We start from the raw sequence: 12,685 nt of genomic DNA, 5'->3' as shown, positions 1-12,685 counted from the left end.
TGGCAGATTTAAACATCTTCTCTACAAAAGGCACCCGGTGTAAATGTTCTTCCCTCAATACATGCCATGTCTTGTATAGGTAAGGAGACAGCTTGGTGGCTTCATTAATAGAAATTAAGTAGAAATAAAAAACTGATTTCTGTCTTTCCAAGGACACGCCTGCAATAAAAGCAGCTCTACAGTCAATGTACAAATCAATGCAACAATGATCCTGAGATGGGTTAGAAAGCAGTGGTGAGTTAGACAAGTCGCCTGCTAACAAAGCCACGTCTGTGTGAAGAGCACAGAGACACGACTGTGGCAGAGGTTTCCTGCCCTCATCCCTGACAGGATGGACACGGCTGTGGAGGCCACGCCGGGCTGTGCCACCCACTGCTGCCCACCTGGGAGCTACGGCAGCAATGCAGAGCAGTGAGGGTGACAGCAGCTCTGCAGAAGCTGTGCTTGGACCATGGTCACTGCTACTTCAGTACAACTTGTGCCAAGATCAGCAATAATTACCTCCTGGATTTCAATCATTTTTTCCTGGTTACTATTAAGTGGATTTTTGGGAATTTCCTGAGTCCCAGTAGATGCAGTGTGCACAGTCATAGACTGGTTTATGTTGGAAGGTACCTTTAGAGATCATCTAGTTCAACCTTCCTTGTCACAGTTAGAGACATCTTTCCCAAAATGTTCATTAATTCTCCCACAAGCAAGCTTGGATTGTGACGTGTAAGAAGCCAAATGACTTGCACTCAGCAAGAGATGAAAAATAGGAGCTATTTCAGAAAATGCTTCAACACATTATGACTCTGCCCTTACTCAGGTGGAATTGTGTCCCATATTCATCCTGGGATTACCATGTCTTTACTTATTTTAAGTAGAGCAACATCAGGAGCCAAATTTCCATGGAAATAATTATACAGCCCAGTACTATGTCAAGGCACCAAATTTTAGAAACTCAAGTGTCAACACTACCTCCCACTGCTTGTTTTGGATTCATTATCTTTAGACATGATCACCTTGCTTAGCTATAGATCACCAAAACTCTAAAACTCTCCTGTGCCTTTAAACCTAACCCCCCGCCCCCAACAAGCCTTGGCTTACCCAGCAACTTCCCACTCCTGCCCAGTCAGAAACCACTATTGCAACCACGTGTTTGGGAACTGTCAACATCTGCCGATAAGAGAAGCAAAACTCACAGACTGGGAACAGTCTGCTCACCTGCATCCCCCATGGATCAGCAGAGACCTTTATAACAGCCCCCTAGGCCTCGGAAGAGCTGCTGGGCAAAATACACACAGGGAGCTGGGAGCTACAATGAGTAGGACACTCAGTGTCCTAATAAAGGACTCAGGAAAGCCCAAAAGCACTGCATCTTTATTACTTTCCAAAGAAGCCCAACAGATGTAGCATGTCCACAAATACACTTTGCTTTAAAGAGGAAAGAGGACACAACACATGTCACTGCTCAGTCAGCCAACAACACCACGGCAGAAGAAATCTAGCTCTGAAGATGAACGTTCTAGTTCTGCACCACTAAGTCAAAGAGAGGTTAATTATTACTCAGCTATTCAGGCAAGCCCCAAAATCCTTCACTTAATTGGGCAAAAACACAGCTAAGCATAGAAGGGAATTGCTTCTTAAACAAAGACTTTTAAACTAAAAGTGTAATTTGTGGGTTCAGCACTGTACACAGTGCAATAAAGACACAGAAAGACCCAGACTGCACTCGGTGCCCTTCTGAATAAGGTTAATCCCAACACCTGGAGCCTAGGAAAACCAGCGTCTGTCTGAAGCGGTTCCCAAACCCAGCAGGGAGCCCCTGGAGTCTTCAAGACTCTGCCAGGATCCCCAGGGCAGTCTCAGTGCATTGCTACTTCAGGCTGGTTTTTTTACATCCTCCTCACTTCCATGGCTGTTGTCCCCAAGGAAGAAAATCAGTCTGCTCCTTCATAAGGTTGCAAACCATGTTTTATTTTACAAAAGACGAGGCCAGTTGACCCACGGCTGCACATTAGCTACTCCCTACACCATTTCCATACTGCTCACATGATCATAGATATGGGTTTAAAACAAAATTCAGAGTTTTATCAGAACTGTAAATGCACTGACAGAATAGACACTGCCCTGCAGGGAACACAACTTACTAGAAGTGAAATGATTCATAAGCTCATGTATTTATTTCAGACTGGGGCCAAACAGCTTTCGTCACTTATCCAAGTACACTTGAAAACCTTCCTTTGAGCAAAAAACAGCACAAGTGGAGCTATTTTTAAAGCCATCTAAAAAACATCAGGGCATGACATACCTTACTTTTTACCACACGGTAAAGATGAAAAACTGGAACAACCTCTCTCTTTTATCCGTCTGAGGGCCTAAATGAGTAATTTTATTTATAGCCACTAATGGCTACTACTTCTGACCTTATTTTTTCTCCTCAACAAACCACCTTTCCATCAGGGAATTTAAGCTTTCAGCAATTCAGACATTAATGTTATTCTTGCTCAGTATGGCTTTTGAGCTGTGAACAAACTTCCCAGGTCACTGGGAAAAATAAACAAACAAACACAATTTTTTTTTTTTGCTGCTTCAGTTAATTCCAGCTACAAAGGTAAGAAAAAGGGAGAAGATACACAAACTAATCGAAATTTTTTTTGCTTTTAAATAACCTTTAAGTAACTCCTTGCCATATATTTCCTCCTGTGCAGACACAGCAGCTGTGCCAAATAATGTACTTAATTTAAGAAATGGAAAAAATTCATGCAACATAAAAGAATTGTAGGTAACATCAATATTAGCAAGGAACAACAGTTTAACAGAAGGCACAAATATCCTGTTTAGATCTACACCAGCAAACAATACAAGGTATTCTCTTCCCCCACGCCTTTCCTCTTCATTGGTACATAGGGAAAGGAAGGAACAGCACAGCACTGCAGCTGGAGTACAATAAAATATCAGCAAGCTAAATAAATATACACACCCACAAAGGAACCAGCACCTTACAGAGTCATACTTCTGAGCTTACTGACACACCTTTTCTTTCACAAAGCACACACAAGGAGCATCCTTCCTTCCTGGTGGTCTCAGACCCTTCCACAAGTGAAGGTGTAAAGAGCAAACATCCCAATGGTCGCAGGTACAGACTACCTCCAGCAGCCTCAGCAGCAAAAGATTTGCCAAGTACCAGAACTCTTGACTTTTTTCCCTTTTCTAACAGTTACAAAGATCTGATAAAAATACAGCTCTTTTCTGAAAAACAAGTGGTAATATCACAACTGGACTTCTGGAGAAAAAGAGCCACTTGCTGACTATTTGTTCCTCTGGTAGAGTGTCTGGAACAAAATGAGTGGAAAAGATGATCACACAGCAACGAAAAGTAGGGAAACCACAAAAGGGAAGATTTTATTACAATAATTTTTGCCACCCATGAAGCACTACTAACAAATGCCAAAGTCCCACTGTTTGCAACATATTTTATTGCAGCTTTTTTGAGAAAAACCACAGATTTCTCCAATATGCCTATACCAAATTATCTAGAAGCACATAATTGCTCAATACCACTAAAAAAATATATATTTAAAAAGATAGTATAAAATGCATGAATTTCCAAAATGTTGGCATTTATAATGGAAGGAGCTGTTGACTCCCTCACAGGAAAAGAGGCCCTGCAGAGAGACCTAGACAAATCAGAGGGCTGGGCAATCACCAACTATAAGAAGTTCAACAAGGGAAAGTGTCACATTCTGCACCTGGGATGGGGCAGACCTGAATGTATGTGCAGGCTGGGGAAAGAGAGGCTGGGGCTGGGTGCTCTGGTTGATGGAAAGTTGGATATCCGTCTGCAGTGCCCTAGCAGCCAGTAGGGCCAACTGTGTCCTGGGGGGAATAAGAGACAGCATCACCAGCTGGGCAAGGGAGGGGATTGTCCTGCTCTGCTTTGGGGAGGCCTCAGTCTTGAGTCCTGTGTGCAGTTTTGAGTGCCATGATATAAGGAAGGTCTAAAGCCATTAAGGAGCATCAAAGGAGGGCCACAAAGATGGTGAAGAATCTGGAGGAGAAGCCATATGAGAAGCAGCTGAGGTAGCTTGGTCTGTTCAGCCTGGAGAAGAGTAAGGAGAGACCTCATCACTGTCTACAACTTTCTTCTGAAGGAAAGCAGAGGGGCAGACTCTTCTCTCTGGTACCAAGTCACAGGACCTGAGAGAACGATGTGGAACTGTGTCAGGGGAGTCTAGGCTGGATATCAGGAAGAGGTTCTTGTCCCAGAGGGTGTTTGGGCACTGGAATGGCTCCCCAGGGAATTGGTCACAGCACCAAGCCTGACACAGATCAAGAAGCATTGGACAACGCTTTCAGGCACACGGTGGGATTCTTGGGGTGTCTCGTGCATGGCTAGGAGTTGGACTTCAATGATTGTTGTGGGTGTCTTCCAACTTAGGATATTCTATAATACCAAAGACCCAACCAGCCAATACATACTCAAAACCTTCACATAGGAAAACTCCAGCTGGTCAGAGGGCAGCAAAAGAAGATTTTTCTACAAAGTTGAAAGGAACTACAACGCAAAAAAAAGCTTAATTCATGCATTTTAAAGCATACAGTAGCTATCAGACACTGTATCCGACAAGGATCCCCCTTTGAGGAGCCATCCTGCTAAACTACCTGCTCCTGCTCAGAGTCTGATGCTAGTTTCCCTCCTTCACCTCCCCAGAAGTGCCTGGGGCCATCCCAGCAGCAGTGTGACCCATGATCTGTTGCTGCAGGTGTCTGGGCCTTTGCTGCCCTAAGCCTTTCTTGTCCCTTCAATTTAGCCACCGATTTATGTGCAGCCACTCTTCTTGCCTGATGTCTACATGCAGAGTGGGAGGCACATCCCTGTGCTCTTGGACAGTCACAGCTCATATTGCCTAGCAAAACCTCTGATGCCTTCCAGCAGGAAAAGAAAAAAAAAAATCCCAGGAAAACAGCAAAGCTTTTGTGGCCTCTCTAACTGCACAAAGCAAATGTGCACTTTTCAAATCAAATGTTTCCAAGCAATGTAAAGAAGTGTTTCTGTAAGTGGCACACAATTTCAAGAAATCAAAATACAGAATTACAGCCTTTATTTGCCTGAGTCCAGAAGCATCTGAAACACAGTAACTGCTGATTCCCTGTCTGAAGATAAATGATTCCATGACTGAGTGTTTTCCTTTTCACTCAGTAAGGACTGCTAAGAACAAGCCACTAGCAAAGAATCACTGGATGCTCATAAGAAAATGCACAGATTTCCATACCACTTTCTGTCCTCCACCAGCTACTGATGGCAACTCCACCTTAACTGCATGGTACAAAGGCATGCTACTGACAAAGGTGTAACTACACAGTAACAGTTTAAAACAACTATTTCATCACATTACAATTCAGTTCATTCAAGGGATTCTGTGCAAAAGAAATCTGGGGTACTAACTACTGCACCAGAGTCCTAGTCATTTAAGGCACTGGATCATCAAGGCAAAATGATGTGATAGGAACAGAAACTGGGAGTAGACTCTTAAAATTAACACAAAACAGAGAATCAGCCTCTTGCCTTCACTGCTGTGAAAACGCCAAAATCCCATTTATTGTCTGTTAAAACTTCTCAAATTTGGTGTGCAAATTACTAGAAATGTTATTGCAAGGAGGAAAAAAGGGTCTGCTGCACAAATGACATTTTCTAGCCTAGATTTGCTGCATATGTTTATTCCTTGAAATAGCTTATCAAGTATCACACGGCAGAATCCGACTAGAGTTTCAAAGAACAAAGAGCTCACTTCATGGGACACTCCTCCTGGTACACTGTCTGAAAGGCAGCAGGAAATGCCACCCTTCAAAGCCCTGCTGTAAACGCTGCTCTTATTTTCTTCTGGGGAATATACTAATTGATTGGACACACTAAACAAACCTATTCATTGTGCCCATCACCAGAAAGCTGTAATGAGGGGATAAACCCTAATCACAAACCCAGTCTATATTTAATAAGGGGAAGAGATCCAAGAAGATGACCAACAAAGCAAGAAGTCTGACCTACAGAATGAGCATCTACTCCTTGTCCTGACGTGAACTCCAGTGTGACTCCTGACGTGACTCGTGTCCCGCCAACTTGGCTCCTTTCTGAAGCAAATAAAAATATAACCTAACCAAGACAAGGCTGGGTTTGATCCACTAAAATGGTCAAATAGAAATGATGTCCACTGGCTCTGTAATCAGATGCGTACATTAAACAAAAGGATTTTACTTCTCCTCAAGATAAACAACTTCATAAGAAAAACAATCCCATTCTCTTAACAAATATATTTAACTTAATCTGAGAGAACATTTCAATGTCACTCTAAACAACAGCAACTAAAATAAGAACAAATAATTAATTTCCGATAACGCTATAAACATCAATATTTTTTTAAAACAACGAATAAACTTCTCTTATCTGCTGTCCCCAAACCCAGGGCCAGTTTGGCTGAATGCAAAAGAGAAGGCGTGAGAACCTTTCAGAGAAATCCTGCACTTCTCTCAGTGAGATCAACAGGCACATGCAGTGCACAACACCAAAACCACACAAGGCTTTGCCAGTAGCATGACTTTCACAGTTCACAATCATTTCAAGAACTACAGAAATGTTTTCCCAGATGCTGGGAAGTTCATCAAAAGTAGTTTTCTAAAGCCTTCTGAAAGCCTGTAAGAGAAAGAGGGCCAAGGGATTTGGGGTGTTAACTCTGATGACAACTTTCAGTAATACTATGCTTTGTAATTCCAGCTGACAGCTGGTACTCAGCAACCCTTGAGCCTCAGGTCTCTACCTGAGGTTGTGCTACAGGCATCACAATCAATCCTGATTTTGAAACCATGATAGCACACTTGGGCAGCAGGGTGCCACTCTGCCAGCATTACCATGCCAAGAAGTTAAGAACAGAGGACACAACCCAGAAGACCCTCAATACTTATAATGACAACCCCAGTACAGAGCCAGATGTGCCATGATAAAATGCCCTCAGGTAAACCTGCTCAGAGTGGGAACACAGTTTTGCCCCCCTGGGTAAAAAGCAACAACCAAACATTTTCCTCTGCTAAGGTGTCCTCATAGCAATGCCCTTAAGGGCATTCTCCAAAACAAAAGAGACTTGTATTAACACACTCTTGTATCACTGACCTTTAATAAAGGATTATGAATAGTTTCCCAGGAATATATAGGAAAAGGCAATACTAATACATCAAAGGGTAGTTAATCTTTTACTTCCTGAGTCGTCCAACACAGCGCTTCACCCTGTGCATGCCACAGGGTCCCGTGTGAAGGCACGGCTTGGTCCCTGAAATCTGCTGCTGAGCTACCCTCTCTTTCTTCTTGCCTAATTTGGAACAAACCAGAACCAAACCCACCAAAAATGTCATAGAAACATTTAATCCATCTAAGGGATGGATTAAAAAGAACATTCATTTCTTGAACATTCACCTTAGCTTAACATTAAGTCAAAAGCCTGGCGAGGGTTGGTGCAAGATGAAGACAACATACTCTCAAAGAAAAGAAAGTCTGATACCATAAAGCGGGCAATATGCCGCACTGAAATGATGTATGTATCTGCTACAAGGAATTCACATACAAATACAGGAAGCCTATTCAACTCTAAAGTCTGACAGAACACTGATTGTACAGGAGTAAAGTCCATCCTCTAGAAAGTTTTCCTGCAGTATGCCACTAATCCTAGAAGGAGTAAAAGGTATTACACTGACTCGCATATTTAGGCACTGCTCCAATATGTTTACATTTACCTACTGGGGACAGGGTCATTGAAACACACAAGAAATCCAGCTTTAGGTTTATTTCATCTGAATTTTCAATGCAAGTTTAGCAAACCATACAAGTTACCAGTACCTTTCACTTTTGAAGACTTCCTTCCATACATCAGGGTAAACTGCAGTTTTCCTCAAAGCCTTAAAAGGGCTGAAGTGTGCTTGGTTTTTCTTTTCCAGTTATTGACTGTGGCCACCCCTTGGTGAAAAAGTACCTAAGCACAACTGCACACTAGGAAAAACTATTAGACCTCATATAGAAATTTTATGTTAAACCCCTCTACAGAAGAGCCTACAGAAAACAGAAATGTTAACTTTGGCCAGCAAAACTGAACACACCCCAATTTCTGCCATGCTTTTAGTGTGAACCAAAACTGTCTGCTCCTAGTAAAGTATTCAACAGAAAACTCCATATATTATTATATTACTCCAGCATCACTCATGCTTGCTATTTCAATGAAAAAGAAAAAAAAAAACAAAAACCCAACTCCCTAAACTTTATACCAAATAAGAAGGCTTTCACAGGCTGAACTGAAAAAAGGTCACTTGGCCCAAAGGAAAACAGCAGCTAAATAGAGAGCAAGTATTTACATTAATGAGTAAAACAAGCACAGGTATGACGCATTTACAGCTGAATCAACTCAGCAGCCTTCCCCAGCCAGTCACTGGTCTGCAATGGGAAACTGTCCATTCAGTCACAATGCCCACAGAACAAAACCTTGCAGAAAAGCTGCCAGACATCCCTACATTGGCTGTCCTGGCTCAGGATATCAGGAACAAACATAAATGATAATTGAACCTACCTGAGATTACAGTATTAATCACCAGCTTTGTAGAAATTAGTCTAGAAGTGGACAGTATATTCTCCCCCAACATCTCCCTTCTCTTACAGGAACACTTAGAAATACAAGCAATCTTTACTCATTCCTTCTCTTCTAATGAATCTTTCCCAGTACATTTTCCTAATATAGTGCTCATATTTTCCACATAGCAAAGGTGTAGTTTCTTCTTCAGCATAGATGTAGTTCACTTCACAAGGCAGATCTAGAGCACAGTCAATATCAGCTGCCATTCTGAATCCAAACTTGATAAGTTCTGCCTTTATAAGAATGGGGTGTTTGAGCTATTTATGAGACTTCTTAAGAAAAGGATAGTCCACTTAACCTTTCTTAATCAGCGGGCTGTCCAGAACAAAGTTGCATTACAGTAAATACGGCAAACGGATAATGCTCATGTTTCAGACATAGGACATCTTAGAAAATCCTAAATAATTGGAGAAAAAAAAAGCCACCATACAAAATTTGAACCAATAATACCTAAACCCAGTAATTTACCATTAGCTATGGTCCCAACACCAAATCATCCTCCTTTATGTCTCACTAGTAATTTAAAATGTCACATAATGATAAATATCAGGAAAAACCAAGAGAAACAAGAACGCCTAAGCCATGACCCTCTGATATGAGCCTGAAGTGATAATTAATCAAGCAAGTTTTGAGGCCACATCCCAAAACTTGTAAAGTTGTTAAAATTAGTGACTTAAGGCTGATAATTTTTTTTTTTTTTGCCCCCTCAACAAAAGTCTTAATTCAGAGTGACTTTTACCTCCTGCCCTTCTACCCGTACTCCACCCAAAACTATGTTCCTGGCTCTGATCACATCTGGAGACAGTGATTCACTAAGGAAAAATACTGGCCCTGCAGCCAAAAAGGTTGGTGAGATCAAACTACCCAGAGGACACACTTCCCTTCAGAACTGCCACTGCACTGCAGTCAACCTGCCAGATGCTCCAGGGGTGGAGCTGCTTCTCCTCCTCTTGGCTGGAGGCTGCTGAACCTTCCACAGGATCTGCACCCATCCAAGAGACACAAAAAGGCATTTGTCTCGCTAGAAATTTTTTTAGAAGTACCACCAATATTAACAACCCATACTGAAAGAAGAAAAGAAAGCACATTATTCACTCACTCGGGGTTGATTAGCACAGTGACAATGTATATAGATATTCATACATATGCTCCAGCACACAGAGCCACAGACCTACCAGTTTTTATTCATCTTACCACACTGAAAACAAAGATTCAGCTGAAATCACCAGAGCAGAAACCCATTGTGGTACAACTATGCATAAATATTGATAAGGGGCCCCAAACTTTTCCTTCCATCTTTTGAGGCACACTGGGGCTACAAGAGCACTAAAAAGTTGCAAGGTATCTCAGGTTACTCATTGGACCAGTACACTAAACTCTCCACATGACACTAAAAGCTCAAACTACCTTTCCTTTTTGCTTCTTCTCTCCCCCAAAGTGGTCCTCTCCTGCCATCACAGAATAATGGTCAGAAATGTGGAATGTTTCTGATAAAAGTCTGTGTCACTTGGCCTCAAAAATATGTTGGGACTAGCCATGCTTTCAAGCACTATTTTCTTTTACCAGCCAGCAAGCTGTGTGACAGCCCTGAGACAAAAAAAACCAAAACAAAAAAAACAACAAAACAAAAAAAAACCAACCCAAAACAAACAAAAAAAAACAACACCACCAAACACTGAAGGGGTTCACAATGGTCAATATCACCCATACACAGTACTCACCAAATGAAAACATGTATCAAGAAGAACATCTTAAAGCAAAATAGCTGCAAGACAAAGTGCTAACACAAGCATACAATTAGGAAAAAGACCAAAAAAAAAGTTAACATTTCAGAGAGGTGTCACCAGAATGTAAAAAAAAAAAACCCAGACTCAGAAGCAGCCAAACTGTCTGTAATAGTGGGTTTCACAGCTTTCTTTGGTTGGAGACTGACTGAACATACCAGGAAAACCACAAGCAGACCCTGCAGAATATAGAGCCTCCATTGCCAACTTCAAAACTTATGTATTTTGCAGCTTTAAGAGAATTCTTGTGTCATTTTACAATGTGGGCAGTGCCAGCAGGGTTGCTAGGCTCCAGCCCAGCCATGACAATGTTTCAGTTGCACAAATTTGTCTTATGAAAGGCACATGTGAAGTATCAGTGGTGGGCAGTAACCATTACATGATACCAATGACCTGAATGTGATTTCCACCTTGGAGCAATAAACCTGAAAAAACTTTTATCTTTCTGACTTGATAAGGTAGTGCTAAGCCTCCTTGAAACATCTTCTATTCAAAGTGCTCTCTAATTAACCTAAAAATAACTGCAGACAAAACAACCATCAGCTTTCAAAAAAACCTAAATTTGACAAGTCACAGCTCAGAAAATTCAGAAAACACAGCCAACATCAACAGCCAAAAGAGACACTGTTTCTGTTTGGCATGGCTTTGGCACTTAGAAGGTCTCCAGAAACACCTTTATGCCATCACTCATGGGTTTTGCCCCACCAGACTAAAGGACAACGTTGCTGGTGTAAGCTACACAGCTTACACCAATACTAAAAGCTGGAACATCAGACCCATGCTTGTGTTACTATCAAAACACTTGTAAATGAAAACTGGGGAGACTTCAAAGGTCATCCCAAAGGTATACACTGTGCTGCACAGCACAGCCAGAATCCATGTATATCAATGCAGGTATTTATTTGCATCACCAGGTTTTCTCATTAGGTGAATAACCCTGGTGGTGCCAAGGCCACCTGTCTGTAGGAGATGATGAACCCCTCAAAAGACTCAGTGCTGTGAAGCTGTGATCTGCCACATGTTGCAACAAGAGAGCATTAAGATAAAGCTTGCTGCAAGCTGCTGAATTAAGAGCTTCCAGGTTCAAGCAGATACCTTCTCTGACAGCTTCCTGAAGCTAAATTTTTGTCCCATATCCTTCCTGCAGAGGGAGGTTCAACACTTGCTCCCACAGAATACATGCTGGGAGCCCTCTCCTTAAAACAGGGTACACAGGCAAGTATGTGCAACTGTGGAGAGCAGAAATTAAGGAAACCATTCTGAACTCCAGGTACCAGTGGTAATGCTAAAAATAAAAGCACAGTAGGCACAGAGTATCTACTGTGCCTCAAAGGACCCTGGGAGGGTACCCTGCAGTTCCAAATAAACTTCTGTGCAGTGCTGGATAAACATCAGCAGGACCCCTATGATGGTGATGCCTATACAGTGATCGCCTTCAACATCATCTATCCAGACATGCTACACAGAAGGCAGGACACACAGTCGTTCTCCCCTCTTCTCCTCAATTTCCACAGTTGCAGGGGTAGGAGGATTCCTTTAAGGCTGGCAACAGCTCAATCCAAACAATCCCTGCAGCCACCACTATACACACCGTGCTGCAAGTTAGTTCCCCAGGAACTGAGCATCAGCTTGGAGGACAGGTCTGGACAAGCTGACCTACAGAAATTTCTCCCAACCTCAAGCCCTTTCTGACCTCCACAGGGTCAGCAAATGCCACATTCTTCTGTCACAAGGACAACAGCCACGGTTCAGTGAGAAATGCCGTATGTACTGGTCAAAGTGACTACCATGTAAGAGGAAGCAGATAAACCTGACTTCTGCATCCTCTTCCCCTGCTGCCCTGATAAGCCCTGCTTGCGAACTTGAGATGCTGAAGGGGCAGTTTGAGCTCCCCTCTCCTTGTCTTCTGCCTCATCTGAAAATTTCTTTCTTCCTTCCCTCATGGCATACATCCCCTCTTAGCAGGAATACATTCTCACTGGAAAAAAGTCTGACCTCAGCTACCACAGGAGCCTGTTCCCTTGAGAGCACTCTGGCTGTTGGTAAAACATATGGGAACAATTTTTTCAGGCTGTTTTAAGCAATGCAGCCAAATAGCTCTATTGCACATACCCATACAGGATTTCTACAGGTTTTAATACTTTAGATAAGCAAATATGACTACAAAAACAAACAAAAAAATATTAAAATTCTACCTCCAACCTTCTTTCAAAGACTGTAAGGTAGCATAGACCAATCAACAGCCTTTAA

At 42.2% G+C, this 12,685-nt stretch overlaps 1 protein-coding gene across 1 annotated transcript in view; it reads right to left on the bottom strand.

Moving 5' to 3' along the window:
- MYO10 (myosin X) overlaps positions 1-12,685 on the bottom strand; it is a 162,817-nt gene that overhangs the window by 147,087 nt on the left and 3,045 nt on the right. The window lies entirely within an intron of this gene.

Source organism: Passer montanus, unplaced genomic scaffold, assembly GCF_014805655.1.
Source record: "Passer montanus isolate IOZ18808 unplaced genomic scaffold, ASM1480565v1 scaffold31, whole genome shotgun sequence".
Lineage (NCBI taxonomy): Eukaryota > Metazoa > Chordata > Aves > Passeriformes > Passeridae > Passer > Passer montanus.
Note: the sequence above shows the minus strand (reverse complement) of the source record. Positions and strands in the feature narration are given on the sequence as shown.